At 44.3% G+C, this 16,563-nt stretch overlaps 1 protein-coding gene across 4 annotated transcripts in view; it reads right to left on the reverse strand.

Annotated features, from left to right (window-relative positions):
• Positions 1-16,563, reverse strand: part of LOC147683518 (alpha-1,4-N-acetylglucosaminyltransferase-like) — a 717,934-nt gene that overhangs the window by 382,260 nt on the left and 319,111 nt on the right. For 2 of the 4 annotated variants that reach the window (XM_086943928.1, XM_086943925.1), the window contains exon 1: positions 3,081-3,255. The exons of the other annotated variants lie outside the window; for them this stretch is intronic. The gene's annotated coding sequence lies outside the window, so the exon portion shown is untranslated. Of the gene's footprint in view, positions 1-3,080; positions 3,256-16,563 lie in introns of those variants that run through there. 4 annotated transcript variants of the gene reach the window in all.

Below are 16,563 nucleotides of genomic sequence, written 5' to 3' on the forward strand. Positions count from 1 at the left end.
GTGGCGCTGAGTGGTGCTCGGGTGGCGCTGAGTGGTGCTCGGGTGGAGCTGGGGTAGTGCTGAGTGATGCAGGGGTGGCGCTGTAGTGGCGCTGAGTGATGCTGGGGTGGCGCTGAGTGATGCTGGGGTGGCGCTGAGTGATGCTGGGGTGGCGCTGAGTGATGCTGGGGTGGCGCTGAGTGATGCTGGAGTGGTGCTGGGGTGGTGCGGAGTGATGCTGGGGTAGCGCTGAGTGGTGCTGGGGTGGCGCTAAGTGGTGCTGGAGTGGCGCTAAGTGGTGCTGGGGTGGCGCTAAGTGGTGCTGGGGTGGCGCTAAGTGGTGCTGGGGAGGCGCGGAGTGGTGGGGTGGAGGTGCTGAGTGGTGCTGGGGTGGTGCTGAGTGGTGCTGTGGTGGTGCTGAGTGGTGCTGTGGTGATGCTGAGTGATGCTGAGTGATAATGTGGTGGTGCTGAGTGATGCTGGGGTAGCGCCGAGAGGTGAACTAAGGGCCTTCGCCCTTGTGCAGAACTAGTCGGTGCCCCTGTGATCCAGGAGAGCGCCACAATAAAATTAGGGATGTTGTCCTAGAGAACATGAAATCGGCGACCCTTGCGTGTCAGGAATGGCCCTCAGTATAGACGGACCGGAAAGGCCGGCACAAAATTGCAGTGGGAAACTGCCATCGTACTCCCTCAGTCAGAATGATCCAGCCAGGGGAGTACTGAAGGGGTTCCTGATAGCGGACAGGCTCTCGGAGCCCGTTGTAAGACATCTGGAAAACTGAGTCGGATTCTTCCATTCCATTCCGGTGGGCTCTGTCAGAAAGGAATCCGAATGGGGAAGTCTGATGCGGTTAGGATGGCTCCGACAGAGGGTCAGAGCGATTCCTAACCGCATTGGAACTGGCCCCCTAGAGTGAAATGCTGAAAAGGGTAGTACTTGTAATACTTGGTCCTATAACTCTGGATCCATAGTAGGTTGGGCCCTGGAACAATAGGAGCTAAAGGCCACAACCCCCATGCTTGAACCCAGTAAAAAGAGTTCTAACATTGATCCTCTTGAGAGAGTTAAACTTGGTTATAATATTAAACTAAGAACATCTACCTTTAAATATATCTATACTTATGTATTTATCACATATTTGGTTTCAATTCTGTTGTTTTTTGATTAAAAATATAGTGCACAAATATTTCCAACCTCTCGGGAATATTAAAAAATATATGTATGAGGATAAAAGTGTAAAACGTCATTGAAATTGTGGCTGCTTTATGATATCAACGCATCTGAATCAATTATTCAACTTCTTAAAATTAGTGCAGCGTCATTTTCCGTTCACCAGGGTCTTGTATGCTGAATGCTCAAAAGGCTTTTGGTAGGAGTCAGGGGAGCATCACAGTTGTAGGACTGATCATGCACCCCACAGTGGGCACTCATTACGAAGTATTCAGAAAACCATTGAGGGAATACTGCACCTAGAAATACCAATACTGCACGGAAGGGTAATTGCTGATTGAGGTTTTACCAGACTATTACATTTTTCGCAGACAAATTTGGAGGGAGGGAGATAACTGCAAAAACGGGGGTCTGTACACTATTTCTGCAGTTGTTTCCTGCAAATTTGGGCCATTTTGCCAATGGGTGCATTCTACTGAGTATCAGTGGCAAAACAGGTCTGTGGGAAAGTGGGAAAGGGCCGTTGTACCACAAGGCTTGTAATCTCACTTTGGCCAAAACTACTGTGCCAGACCAAATCGTTATTACCCAGGAAGTGTAATAAGGGACTGGCGAGAAAGCACCTCGTTTTTCATCTCCCAACTCTTGTGGAGCTTTGTGGCTAAGAATTACAGCAAAATACCAATTAGAAATGGTAATATAAAACATGTATTGGTTGTAGTTATAAAGAACATGTGAGTTTGCAAAGGGCTATATTATCAAGACAGGCGATAAAATTATCGATGCTTTATCGGCAGAAAACTGCCGCTACAGCGGCGATAATTGGCTTGATAATATGCTCTATGGAATTCCAATTGAAGCCCATGTTAAATGTGAAGGGCATCTAACATGGGCTTTAATTGGAATTCCATAGAGTATATTATCAAGCCAATTATCGCCGCTTTACCGGCAGTTTTCTGCCGATAAAGCGGCGATAATTTAATCACCTGTCTTGATAATATGCCTCAAAATTCGCAAATTAAAATTGCAAAATTTATCGTCGCTTGATTTTATACTTCAGATAGATTCATTTCTGTCATGGCGTAAACATGCTAAGCATAAGCCACTGTAAAAAAAAAATACATTTACGCAAAATAGATATTTGTGTATGTTTTTCCTGGAACAATCCCAACGTTTCGATGGACTCTCTGCTTTTGGTCACTTTGCATGCACAGACGTTCTTCGGTAATCATATTTGTATATAGAAATGCCTCTGACGGATTCATCAAATGTTAGAAATATGTTTGTAACAATCTGTTTAAATTGACTAAAATAATCGATTGATTGTAGGGCACACTGCTGAGACATTTACCTATACCCAAAAAAGTATTGAATACTTATTTCAATTGTAAAATAAAATATTCAAATGCAGATAATGAAAATTCATTTGTAGGTCATAATTTACATCAACTCAAAGCCAGGAGACGGGGTTAATAACTGTTACTGTCAAACGAAAAAGCAATATCTGGCAACGGTCAAACAGTATGACCAACAGTTCATGTTCCAACAGTTATATAAATATAAAATTGAAGACCCTATTCTGCCAACTAAAACATGTCTCACGGCAAATACTATACTATTCTTGCGTCTCTTTATAAAGCGAGATATCTAAAACCTGCCTGAACCTGCACTGTTTACTTTATGAGACAGCAGAGGAAAAACCTTGTGGAAACCAGACAGGCGCCTATAAACACGTTTGGAATTTGTCTCTGATTTTAAAAAGAAATAGTTAGCACATTTCTACTAGACGGCGTGTAACACATAAATGCACCAAAAACTTTAGAAAAGCCCATTTTATAAATTTGAGTCAAACGTCACCGTGCCATTCTGCAATGCCATCATCCGAAATCCCAAAGTAAACATGCGGCAAAACTCTTTAGGGGGTTTACCTTGAAGCAACCTCCACAATTCCACACCGATGTCAGGGGCACGGAGCTCTGCACTGTTCCACCAGCGTTCCAAGCGGCATACGTCAGGATTACATTTAATGAGTGTCACTCAGAGTGCTCTGCAACTGGTAAGACTACAAAATGATACTATCTTTGCATACTTCTTTTTTAATATGAGCTAGCTTCTGTTTAAAAAAGGGAGGCGTGGAGTAATGATTCACAGGCCAGTCACAGGGTCTGGTGAAGTTAATTATTTGAACACTTTAACTCCTACGGTGCCGAAGCAAATAAAATCTACTGTGATCTTTTGTTGGAAGCATTCCCAAAGCAGGTCAAGTGAGATGCTAGTGAAAAGACTGCTTTCCGCATATTGATATGAGACGGTATTTATCCGGCCTTAACCTTGCAGAGAGAGGGTGATTATTTTAGGCCCCAATTATCTTCTGTTCAGGAAAGCCGTCAAACCTGAACTGATAAAAAGCAAAACATAGCGGAACAACTCCCTCGCACTGCGAATGACTGATTCAATCATTTATTTCGCTGTGTGTGACGCTCCCATTGTCACTGTCAGTGGCGGATTGTGACATTTGAAAGTGGGAGATGTAAAATTAGTGGTGGAGCACATTGCGGTGAGCAAGCGTAGCGATCGAGGCTGAACGACCTAGGAAGGTCTCTCTTGGATGACACCTGAGACTAATTAGCAGTATACGCCCTGCCTCACAGTGAGGTGTGAATCCTCAGACCTCGGTCCTGGGATTGCACTCTCCCCGGCAGCTCCACAGAACTCTGCGTCGCCTGTGGTAGCCAGCCTCTCCGTTGCAGTGTTCGAGTCCACCCTGTCTCCGGTTTTCCTTTAGCGCGTTTGCGACTTTTAAACTGGTGTAATTGTGCCTGCTGCAGTTTATCTGTTCATTAGCGTGCCAGATTTCATTTGTATTCCTTCATTGCCCATTGCTGGTGCTCCCCAACCTCGACTCCCAGCTGCACTTCCCGCCCCCCTCTCCTACATTATGGCGACCACTGCGGGGGACCGCATGTGAATCTTCAGACCTCGGACCTGGGATCGAACTCTCCCCGGCAGTTCCGCGGTACTCTGCGTCGCCTCTGGTAGCCAGCCCCTCTGTTGCAGGGTTTGAGACCACCCTGATTTCGGTTTTCCTTTCGCACGTTTGTGACTTTTCTTTAAACTGGTGCAATTGTGCCTGCTGCTGTTTATCTGTTCATTAGTGTGCCTGGTTTCATTTGTATTCCCTCATTGCCCATTGCTGGTGCTCCCCTTCGTCTCCCCTCTGTTTCCTGCCACCTCTGACCCCTCCCCCTCTGCCTGTCCCTGCCTCCCAGCTGCACATCCCTCTCCCCTTCCCTACATTATGGCGACCGTTGCATGGTCCCGCCGCTGGTGCGACGAAGGCACGCCAAAGTCAAGCCCGTCTGCGCCGGTCGGCGACCAGCACCAGGAACCCATGTTCTCTGAGACCCCACTGCTACAACTCAACCACCCTCTACACACTCATCCCCAGAAGACACGCCGACTGCATAAGATCCTTGCCCAACACCACCCACGGGCAGTTCTCGTGCATACCCTGCCGCAGATCCTTCACCATCGAAAAAGCTCCCACGACCACCAAAGGCATGCCCGATGCACGCACCACTGAAACCCTGACTTGCGTCCTTCTCAATGTGCGTTCCCTGCGCAGACACGCCGTAGAGATCTGGGACCTGATCGACACCCTCTTGCCCAATGTTGCATTCTTCACAGAAACATGAACCAACACCACCTCTGGCCCGACATAACCACGGCCATCCCCGACGGCTACAGGTTCCAGAGAAAGGACTGTCTGCATCGCACAGGAGGAGGACTCAGACCCCCCTCTGACTCTCCACATCCAGCACGAGTGACCCCCCCTCCAACACAGAGCACGTCCACTTCCATATCCAGACTAGCCCCAGGACCACGCTACGCGGCGCCCTCATCTTCAGACCGCCAGGACCACGGACTCACCATGCAACCACCATCGCCGAGCTCACCGCACCCCACGCCATCACCTCCACGGACTACATTCTACTCGGGGACCGGAATTTCCACCTCGACAGCGGCAAAGACCCCAACTCCACCGCCCTCCTCGACAACCTCGCCAGCCTTGGACTGAAGCAGCTCGTTAACACGCCGACCCACAGTGCTGGTCACACCCTCGACCCCGTCTTCGCAGGAAGAATTAACATCCGCTTCAGCCACACCACCAAGACCCCCTGGACTGACCACCATTTACGTCCATTTCACCTTCAACACCACCTCCCTGCCAAACAACGCCTTCTAAAAGCCACCTGGTTCACCACAGAACTTCCAGACGCTCCTGCAGATGCCTAGAGAAAACCTGGCAAAAACGGAAAACCACGGAATACGGGAACAACCATAAGAGCGCCTGAATGAATAACACCAACGCATAAGAGACACCAAACAGACCGGCATAAGAGACAAAGTCCAGACCAACGTGACCAACAGCAAGGGACTGTTCCATGTCATACAGCAGTTAACCAAACCTACCTGCGAAGCCACTGACGTCACACCCTCCCAGGAACTCTGCGACAAGCTCAGCTCCTACTTCCATCTAAACATAAGGCCCTCTATGACAACAACGAACACCACCCCACTACCCACCACTGTCGATAAGCCCACCATCACGTCCTGGGATCCCACTACTGTCGAACTCATCACAGCCACCATGAAGAAAACCCACTCAGGAGCCCCAACAGACCCCGGCCCATCACACATATTCCATAAGGCCGCCACAGTCATCGCACCCGAACTAAGACAAACCATTAACCCCTCCCTCACATCAGGCATCTGCCCAGCGACTGGAAATGACCAGAGGTAAAACCCCTCTTTAAGAAACCAACAGCCGACCCTACGGCCCTGAAAAACTACCGGCCCATTTGGTTCATCTGTGAATTCACAGATGAACCCAAATGGCATATAGCAGTATTTACAAATACACAGGCACCATATTATAGGATGCATATTCTATGCATAATCACACTCAATAAATCACAATTTGAAAGATCTAGCTCAATACAAACACTGCTGGCCTTCCTGTATGGGCATACATTCTCAATAACTACAAACAGCAACAACTACACTTAAGACCAGCCTAATTTGCACCATTCATGACACATGAAGGGAACCCTGAATCCAATGCACACTTTATAGAAAATATAGACATTGTCAAAGCCAACAGGTGTGGCACATGCTGTTAACCTTTTGGCTTCACCTATGATTTTTTTGTTTGTGAATGTTTTTGTGTGATGGCACAATTTGTATGAAAGCAAGCCTTTCCAAATGCCAGAAGGTATATATTTTTATAGCGGAGCACACTTTACACCAGTTATCCATGCACTACTCATTGTGCAGATGCGCACACTGTGCAAGGGTAGAATGTTGTCAATCACAGTGGCTGAAGTGTGCTGACCCTGTGCCTCACACTTTAGGCTGCGGGAGGGCAGAAGCACAATGCGAATGACACTACAACAAACCAATGGATCAAGAGGGCTGACTGATATCCCTGTATGTATGTACAGTATATATGTATTTATTAAAAAACAGTAGTCTAACACCAGAACTAAAAATTCTACAATGAATTTGGAAGATAATTTGTGGTTTGACTGAAATAATACTAAAAATTAAAATTGTTCGAAGTAATATCAGCAAATCTTTCCTAATGATATGAGGATATAGATCTGACACAAGTTTCAAGTGGGAAGAAAATGAAGAGAGCATTGGGACAAAAAAATGCAGGACATGTCAGCCTTTCAACATGTTTTTGTGCCCGGCCTCAGGCGGCCTGTTTTCTAGGTTAAACCTTTAGCAAGACAGACTGAGGGGAACAGGGGGGTTGCTCATTATATTTAGTGTGAGTACAGCTAGAGGAAGTCAAGATATATGCTAGGGTTCACTTGTTCTGGGAATGGTTTACTGATTCATTAAAGTGCAGGGTTATTATCCACATAATTGAAATGAAGCGACTTAATGCAGAACGTCCCCCTGTGCACGCATCCAGGTCGGATCACAAGCAGATGCCTTCAAAATGCTAAAAAAGTCTCCAATGTATCTCAAGATTGGCAACAACAGCCCAATAAAAGGAAAATCAAATTTCTGCCTTCAGTGCCAGCCTAATGATCTTGTGCGCGTCCCAGAGTAGAGATGTCAGACGTGTTTTTAACCCCTTCGCTGCTAGGTCTTTTCCCCCTCTGTGCTAAGCCCTTTTTTGGCTATTTGGGGTAGTTTGAGCTTAGACCCCTGTAACTTTTTGACCACACAAGGTATCCACGAAAAATTTGCGTTCTTTTTTTCCAATATCAAGGGGATTTTAAAGGTACCCAAGTTTTGTGTATTCCCCTGGAGGGGACCCAGAAATTAGCCAAAATACAGCGAAATATTGTTCTTTTTGGGAAAAATGGGAAAAAAGGGCTACAGATGAAAGTGTCTGTTTCTTTTCCTGCACATGGTATCAAAAAAGGGGTAGTGGTGCTGAAATCACCATTGTCCTAGATTTCAGGGACAAGCAGACTTTTGTCAGAAAACCGAACTTTTTTTACACAGTTTGGCATTTTTCTGGGACATAGCCTATTTTTGCTATTTTTTGGGCTTTCAACCTTCTTCCAGTTATTGGTAGAAATGGGTATGAAAGCAATAATGGATCCTGGAAAACTAAACATTTTAGAAAAGTAGACACAAACAGTAGAATATAGAAAAAAATGAAAATTAGTTGAAAAAACAGCCATTTGTGTCAACGTTTTCATTTGTAACTTCTTCTAATTATGACAGCTGTTTGAAAGCAATATACCATTACATTTGCTTGTTTTTTCTGGGTGTGGGATGTAAAGGACTTGTAGGTTCACCAAGAACCTGACGAACCCAGAGCCAATAACTGAGAGGCTTCTTGTAATGGTTTTTTAATATGTGCCGGATATATAGTAATTATTTTGGGAAAATGTATACATGGAAATATCAATATGAAAGACATATATGTATTTCTGAAATAGGAACAAAATAAAGAGTTTACAAACAGTAGATATTTGCACAGTTCCTAAATTGGGAGTACCCATACTAGCATGGAATTATAGGTCATTTTTCAAAATGAATTCTTTTTTACACATTGTCTTTCATTTGGAAGGCAGATATGCATCGAAAGTCAATAGGTAATAACAGTTGCTTTATAATTCTGTGTTACCCTAAAGTCTCTCGATAAAAATAGTACCTCACTTGTGTGGGTAGGCCTTGTGCCCACAACAGGAAACGGCTCAAAACGTAACGTGGACACACCACATTTTCACAATGAAAAATGATCCTTATTTTGCAAAGTGCCTAGCTGTAGTTTTTGAACCCTAGCTCTGCCTGCAACTATGGAAACCTATCAAACCTATACATTTTTTTAAACTATACACCCAGGGAAATCTAGGATAGGGTGATTTGACGGACTCTCACCAGTTTCTGATACCCAGAATCCCGAACAAACCTAATAATTTGTCAAAAAAACAAATTTTCATCACATTTAAGTGGTGGAAAGTTCTGGAATCTGTGGATCCACAAAATTCCACCCACCCAGTCTTCCTCAAAGTCTTCAGAGAAAAATGGTACCTCACTTGTGTGGGTAGGCCTATTGCCCACAACTGGAAATGGCCCAAAACACAACGTGGACACACCACATTTTCACAGTGAAAATTAGCCCTTGTTTTGCAAGGTGCCTAGCTGTAGTCTTTGAACCCTAGCTCTGCCAACACCTAGGGAAACCTAGCAAACCTATGATTTTTTTAAAACTAAACACCCTGGGAAATCCAGGACGGGGTGACTTGACTGGCTCACCCCATGTTCTGTTATCCAGAATCCCTTGCAAACCTAAAACATTGTTAAAAAAAACAAATTTTCCTCACATTTTTGTGGTGTAAAGTTCTGGAATCTGCGTGGATCCACAAATTTGCACCCACCCCATGTTCCCCAAAGTCTTCGGAGAAAAATGGTACCTCAATTGTGTGGGTAGGGCTAGTGCCTTAAAAGAAACGTCCCAAAACACAAGGTGGACACACCACATTTTCATAGTGAAAAATGACAATTTTTTTGCAAAGTGCCTACTGTAATTTTTTAACCCTAGCTCTGCCGGCACCTTAGGAAACTTAGCAAACCTATACATTTTTAAAAACTAGATAGCCAGGGAAATCCAGGATGGGGTGACTTCACTGGCTCTCATCAAGTACTTTTACCCAGAATCCCTTGCAAACCTGAAAGCATATCCAAAAAAACAGATTTTCCTCACATTTCTGTGGTGGAATGTTCTGGAATCTGCATGAATCAACAACATTCTACCCACCCTGTATTCCCCAAAGTCTTCTGAGAACAATGGTACCTCACTTGTGTGGGTAGGCCTAGTGCCCGCAACAAGAACCGGCCCAAAACGCAAGGTGGACACACCACATTTTCACAGTGAAATATGACCCTTTTTTTGCAGAGTGCCTAGCTGTAGTTTTTGAACCCTAGTTCTGCCGGCACCTAGGGAAACCTAGAAAACCTATACATTTTTTAAAACTAGACACAGAGGGGATGCCAGGAAGGTATGGCTTGCATTGATCCAACCAACCTTTTCTTACCCAGAATACTCTACAAACCTCAAATTTTGCTGAAAAAAATCACTTTTTTCACACATTTTTGCATGGGAAAGTTATGGCATCACTGGGCTGCCACAAATTTCCTACCACCCAGCGTTCCCCCAGGTCTCCCGATAAAAATGTTGCCTCACTCCTGTGCGAGGCCCAAGTACCCGTGACAGGCAATGGCCCAACGTACTGAAGTGACATCAAAATTGCCTATCACAAAACAACCTGGTTTTGCAAGGGTCACCTTGTTTTTTTGCCCCATGCTCAGCAGACAGCTAGGGAAACCCACAAAAACCACACATTTGTAGAAACTAGACACCGGGTGAATTCCAGGGAGGTATGGCTTACGTGGATCCCCAATGTTTTCTTACCCGGAATACCCCGCAAACCTCAAATGTAGCTGCAAAAATCACAGTTTCCACACATTTTTGTGTGGGAAAGTTGTAGCATCACTAGGCTGACACAAATTTCCTACCACCCAGTGTTCCCCCAGGTCTCCCGATAAAAATGTTGCCTCATTCGTGTGCGAGGCCCAAGTACCCGTGACAGGCAAGGGCCCAACGTATTGAGGTGACATCAAAATTGCCTATCACAAAACAACCTGGTTTTGCAAGTAGGTCACCTTGGTTTTTGGCCCCATGCTCAGCAGACAGCTAGGGAAACCTACAAAAACCACACATTTTTAGAAACTAGACACCCAGGGAATTCCAGGGAGGTATGGCTTATGTAGATCCCTCAATGTTTTCTTACCCAGAATCCCCTGCAAACCTCAAATTTAGCTGCAAAATCACCTTTACACACATTTTTGTGTGGGAAAGTTGTAGCATTACTGGGCTGACACAAATTTCCTACCAGCCAGCGTTCCCCCAGGTCTCCCGATAAAAATGGTGCCTTACTCGTGTGGGAGGCCCAAGTACCCGCGACAAGCAAGGGCCCAATTCGTATGGAGGAGACATCAAAATTGCCTATAACAAAACAACGTTGTTTTGCAAGGGGTGGTCACCTGGGTTTTTGGCCCCATGCTCAGCAGACAGCTAGGGAAACCTACCAAACCCTGATACTTCTGGAAACTTGACACCCTGGGAATTCCAGGGAGGTGTGGCTCGCATGGATCCCCCAATGTTTTCTTACCTTGAATCCCATGCCAAACTCAAATTTAGCTAAAAAAAAATAATCACTTTTCCACACATTTTTGTGTGGGAAAGTTGTGGCATAACCGGGCTGACAAAAATTTCCTACCACCCAGCATTTCCCCAGGTCTCCCAATGAAAATAGTGCCTCACAATTTTGAGAGTCACAAGTACCCGCGACAGGCAAGGGCCCAAAACGTATTGAGGCAACATCAAAATAGCCTATCACAAAACGACCTGGTTTTGCAAGGGGGTCAACCAGGTTTTTGGCCCCGTGCTAGTCAGCAAGCTAGGAAAGCCTATCAAACCCACACATTTCTGAACACTAGACTGCCCGGGGATTCCAGGGAGGTATGGCTTGCATGGATCCCCCAATGTTTTCATACCCAGAATCCCCTGCAAACCTCAAATTTAGCTAACAAAAATCACTTTTTCCATACATTTTTGTGTGGGAAAGTTGTGGCACCACCAGGCTGACACACATTTCCTATCACCCAGTGTTCCCCCATGTTTCCCTATAAAAATGATACCTCACTCGTGTGGGAGGCACAAGTACCCGCGACAGACTAGTGTCCAAAACGTATTGAGGCGACAACAAAATTGCCTATCACAAAACAACCTGGTTTTGTGGTTTTGCAAGGGGGGGGGTCACCTGGGTTTCTGACCCTATGTTCGGCGGCCAGCTAGGGAAACCTATCAAACCTATACATTTCTGACAACTAGACACCTGGGGCATTCCAGGGAGGTATGGCTTGCATTGATCCCATAATGTTTAATTACCCAGAATCCCCTGCAAACCTCAAATTTAGCTGAAAAAAGTACTTTTTCCATACATTTTTGTGAGGGAAAGTTGTGGCATCACTGGGCTGACACAAATTTCCCACTACCCAGCAGTCCTAAAGGTCTCCCAATATAAATGGTGCCTCATTTTTGTGGGAGGCACAAGTACCGGCGACAGGCAAGGCCAAAAAAACTTATTGAGGCAACATCAAAATTGCCTATCACAAAACAACCTGGTTTTGCAAGGGGGGGGTCACCTGGGTTTTTGGCCCCGTACTCAGGGGCCAGCTAGGGAGACATACCAAACCCACACATTTCTGAAAACTAGACAACAAGCGCCTTCCAGGAAGGTATGGCTTGCATGGATACCACAACTATTTCTTACCCAGAATCCCCTGCAAACCTCAAATTTAGCTGAAAAAAATCACTTTTTCCATATATTGTTGTGCGGGAAAGTTGTGGCATCACATGGCTGACACAAATTTCCTACCATCCAGTGTTCCCCCAGGTCTCTCAATAAAAATGGTGCCTCTCTCGTGTGGGAGGCACAAGTACCTGCAACAGGCAAGGGCCCAAAATGTGTTGAGGCGACATCAAAACTGCCTATCATAAAACGACCTGGTTTTGCAAGGGGGGTCACCTGGGTGTTTGTCCTCGTGCTCGGCGGCCAGCTAGGGAAATCTACCAAATACACACATTTCTGAAAAACTAGACACCCGGGGGATTCCAGGGAGGTACATCTTGGTGGGTCCCCCAATGTTTTCTTACCCAGAAACTCCTGCAAACCTCAAATTTAGCTAAAAAAACCCACTTTTTCCACACATTTTGTGTGGTAAAGTTGTGGCATCACCGGGCTGATACAAATTTCCTACCACCCAGCGTTCCCGCAGGTAACCCAATAAAAATGGTGCTTTACTCATGTGGAACGCATAAGTACCCGTGTCAGGCAAGGGCCCAAAACGTATTGAGGCAACATCAAAATTGCCTATCACAAAACAACCTGGTTTTGCAAGTGGGGCAGAAAGACTAAATTTGCCCAAAATATTATGGGGGGAGCAGAGGTCCTTGCCCAAGGGGCACTCCCCCCTCCCTGGTGCCTAGTGGGTAGATCCCTGCATGGGGATCAACTAGCGAGAGGTTCAATACCTCTCCTGACTGTCTACGTGCTCAGGGGGCTGAGATAGCCCCCAGAGCATGTAGAAAGTGAATCTGGCTCATTTCAGTTACATTTTCATTGCAATTACGTCAGCGCGCCATGCGCGCGATCGGCATTGCAATGAAAATGTAAATTGCCCAACCTCCCAAGGTCAATAAAAAAAAGTGAAATCCCTCTGCTGTCTGCAGCTGACGAAAGAATCTTGATTTCGATAGTGCACCAGGTGGCATATAGACACTTTGGTTACTGATGTGCATAGAACTCTTTTAGTAGAACTGGTCGAGTATCTGCATCTCATACAAGAATACTTGTGGTCCTGATTAAAACCGGAGAAAGGGTCTGGTTCGAAATGCGTCAACCCCGTTTTTTTGTCCCTGTCAAACAAATTGTGGATAGTAATTAATCACTCAATTGCACGATTCAAGACGTTTATGTTTGGATGACTGTTTATTCAGAACCATTCGTACATTTTGTATAAACTATCTGGATTTATCGTTTGACGTGGGGATTAGATTTTGTGTTTACCAGTTTAAGTAGCACTGTTTTGTTGTGCGGATGATAAGAGTGAGAATGTGTTGTGATTGTGGAAGTTTGTTGTAATGCTTGGATGGGTGTAAGTCCAGATTGATTGGGGGTGTCACACTTAGTTTAGCTTGTTGTAGATTGGATGTAGTTTTTGTTGTCAGATTCATTGTCTTTTTACACATGTATATAAAGTGCTATTGATAAAATATGCCTTAAATGGTTTTGAAATAAAAAACAATAACTGATGGATTAATATCCAAGTGCTTCTACATGTTTTAGTCATATCAGCAACAATAAAACTATCCTTGCTGAACGTGGTTCAGTATTGGCAATTGTTTCGTTTTGATCATGGGAGAGCGGCACCAGGATAAGGGAGTTTCCTGGTGGTCGGACTGCCAAGGAAAAAAGCAGAGGATGAAAGAGGTCCCGTGCTTATTTTTTATCAGTATTATTTTTTAAATGTGTGCTTACTTGCGTGCACCCGCCCCTCCTAGAAGATGTAAGTCGCCCCTTACGTACCAGAAAGGTTATATTTTATTGGACACAATAAGGATATAGACAGTAATAGTTTACAAAGCAGCTTCAGGGTAGCTTTGAAATAAAGTCATCTTCAGGGCTCCTTGATTTTTTAAAGCGTGGAGGAGGGGGGATTCTTCAGAGTCATTTTCACCTACTTTTTTGGGGGGAAAGCCCTTTTTAATTGTATGTAATGGTTATCTAGATTGCTATTTTATTTTTGAGGATTGTTGTTATATTTTAACGATTTTGCATAACAAGTGTGTTAGTGCCTGATATTCAAACCCTTTTTGCTGAGGTGATACCCATGCAGGGCCCACTTTAGTGCAGGTGGCGCCTGGTGTGATACTCTTTTTTGACACCCCCTTATCATATGGCCTCCTCCTTAGATTCCCTCACTGTCACCTGCCAGAAGTGACCCTTCTATCTCCATAGCCCCTTTCTCAAATACATCCATTTGTTTTAAAGTGCTGGTTAAGGCTGGTTTACTAATCCACTCACCTATCTTCATAAAATATAGAACTGTTCTTTGCAGCAGGTATACAGGGGTGTAGATTTTGGAGGGGTGTTTGTGATGTTACACTCCTCCCCCAATAAATGCATTTTCTGACAAATATTTGGGCACAGGTGCTTTCAGTTGGGTATTGAGATGTTCCAGTTGGATTTCACCAATACTTTTTACAAACACACAGAAAAAAACAACACACACACTCTCTCACTCTTTGTTTTGAAAGTCCTCAAAAATATTGGTTATTTTACAAAATATTGTGTTTTCTCTCTTAGTACTCCAACTAATTCACAAACCTCTTCCTTTCCACTGCCCCTTAGGCCCCTCTCATGTACTCTGTCGTATGTGTTTAAACATTATATGCCAGCTTGATTGCCGGAAAACCTGAATCGCTCCCCCCCCCCCCAAATCATACTGACCGAGCTACACCCCTGACGGCATATCAAACCTCTATGCTACTTTATAGTTAGGCAAAACTTCCACTAGACAAAACTCAATCTTTCTCTCTAGCAAAACATTAATCTCAAGAGCTATCATGAAGTTTTTATTGCTTCCTGAAGGTTGGACGCACAAGGAACTCTGCAGCAGGTGCTTTTAAATTGTATTTTATTGCTAAATACTGTGCCGCCTCTGAGGTCAGTTTCCGGTCGCACCACCAAAAAGCCAGGTATGTACTATGTACCCATGACTTGCAAAACCAGAATCTGGAAACAGCAAAAAGGCAAATCACAGTGTATTAAAAGCACTATGAGAATCAGACATTTCTTTCAGGCTTGCAAAGTACACTTTGCTGCTCATTGTGATTGAATGGTACCATGCAAAATAACAATGCAAAGTATCAATAATGTGTGCAACAGCAGCTGCCATCACAAACCGTTGATCAGATATCTACAATTGAAATGAGATAGCATCCTTCCATAAGAAGGAAGCTGATCCTTAAGGGACAACTTCCACCCAGTGAATGTGTTCACTGGTATTGGGGGGTTGCAGGTAGTGGTTACATGGGACTGCTGTATGTCCTCCCTAAGTCATTCACAGAACTTTAAAGGTCTGGTTAGACTTGGGCAGATGGGTACTCCAACACACAGACAACAGATGTCCTGTCTGCACTGTTACAAGTGCATTAAGCACTTGTACTGAGATGGGTGGGTTATGCGTCTCATTTGTGAAAGAGTTCTTATCTGCCAAACTCTAAATCAGGCTTTAACTTTTTTAATACCTCATCTATAAATTAAATAGACATGGCTTTCGTTAAAAAATCATCTTGGCAATGTTAATAAATATAGCCTTTTTGGTACTGATAGTACACACACACACACATACAAGCACACACACAAAATGTTTCTCACAAACATACTCAAATCACTATTTATTGTACACTCTCCTACATACAACACTGTCAAAACAGACATTGGTCTTGCATGCACAAGGGTTTATTTTAGGGTCCTGGAAGGGTGTGAGCAGAGATTTTACATACGTTTTGAGGGTACAGATCTATGTTTATTTTATTTGAGATATCTTTTTGCAATAGGTTCTAGACTATGGGTGGGAAATGTTTTCATTGTTGGGACAGATTTTCTGGTGCTACAGGATGTTTATTTTATTTCTAAGGTACATTTTTAAAGATTATATTGCATGTTTTTTTAGGGCTGGTAGTAGTGGATTCAGAATTTATAGTTAAGGGAGTAGCCAGACAATTTAAATAACTCTCACTTTGAACCATAGCTCTTATTGTACCAAACAAACAAAGCAAGTCATCACAACCTTCACCAGAAGAGCTCTTTTGTCAATTCTGCCCAAGCTTCTATCCATTCATCTTTCACCTCTTCATCTATCTTTTGATAGCCACAATTTCACTTTTACATTCTGTCATTCACTCCTTCTTTCATTATGCATTCAATCTTTCAAAATTTCTTCTGTCCACCAATCTATATCCAAACCTATCCATCCACATCCAAACCTATCCATACATTTCCAAATCCATACATCCATCTATCCAACCATCCACCCATTCACCCATCCATCCTTTCATCCATCCATCCACCAACCTTTTTCACTCATCCAATCATCCTTTCACTCATCCATGCTTGCATGTACCCTTTAACTCATTCATCCTTCCACTCACACATCCATCCCCCCTTTCACACATTCATCCATCAGTCATCCTTTTACTCACTCTTCCACCTTTGTCTCCCAAGTTGCAGCCAGAAGTCTCCCCCACTG

This window comes from Lissotriton vulgaris, chromosome 11 (assembly GCF_964263255.1).
Source record: "Lissotriton vulgaris chromosome 11, aLisVul1.2, whole genome shotgun sequence".
Lineage (NCBI taxonomy): Eukaryota > Metazoa > Chordata > Amphibia > Caudata > Salamandridae > Lissotriton > Lissotriton vulgaris.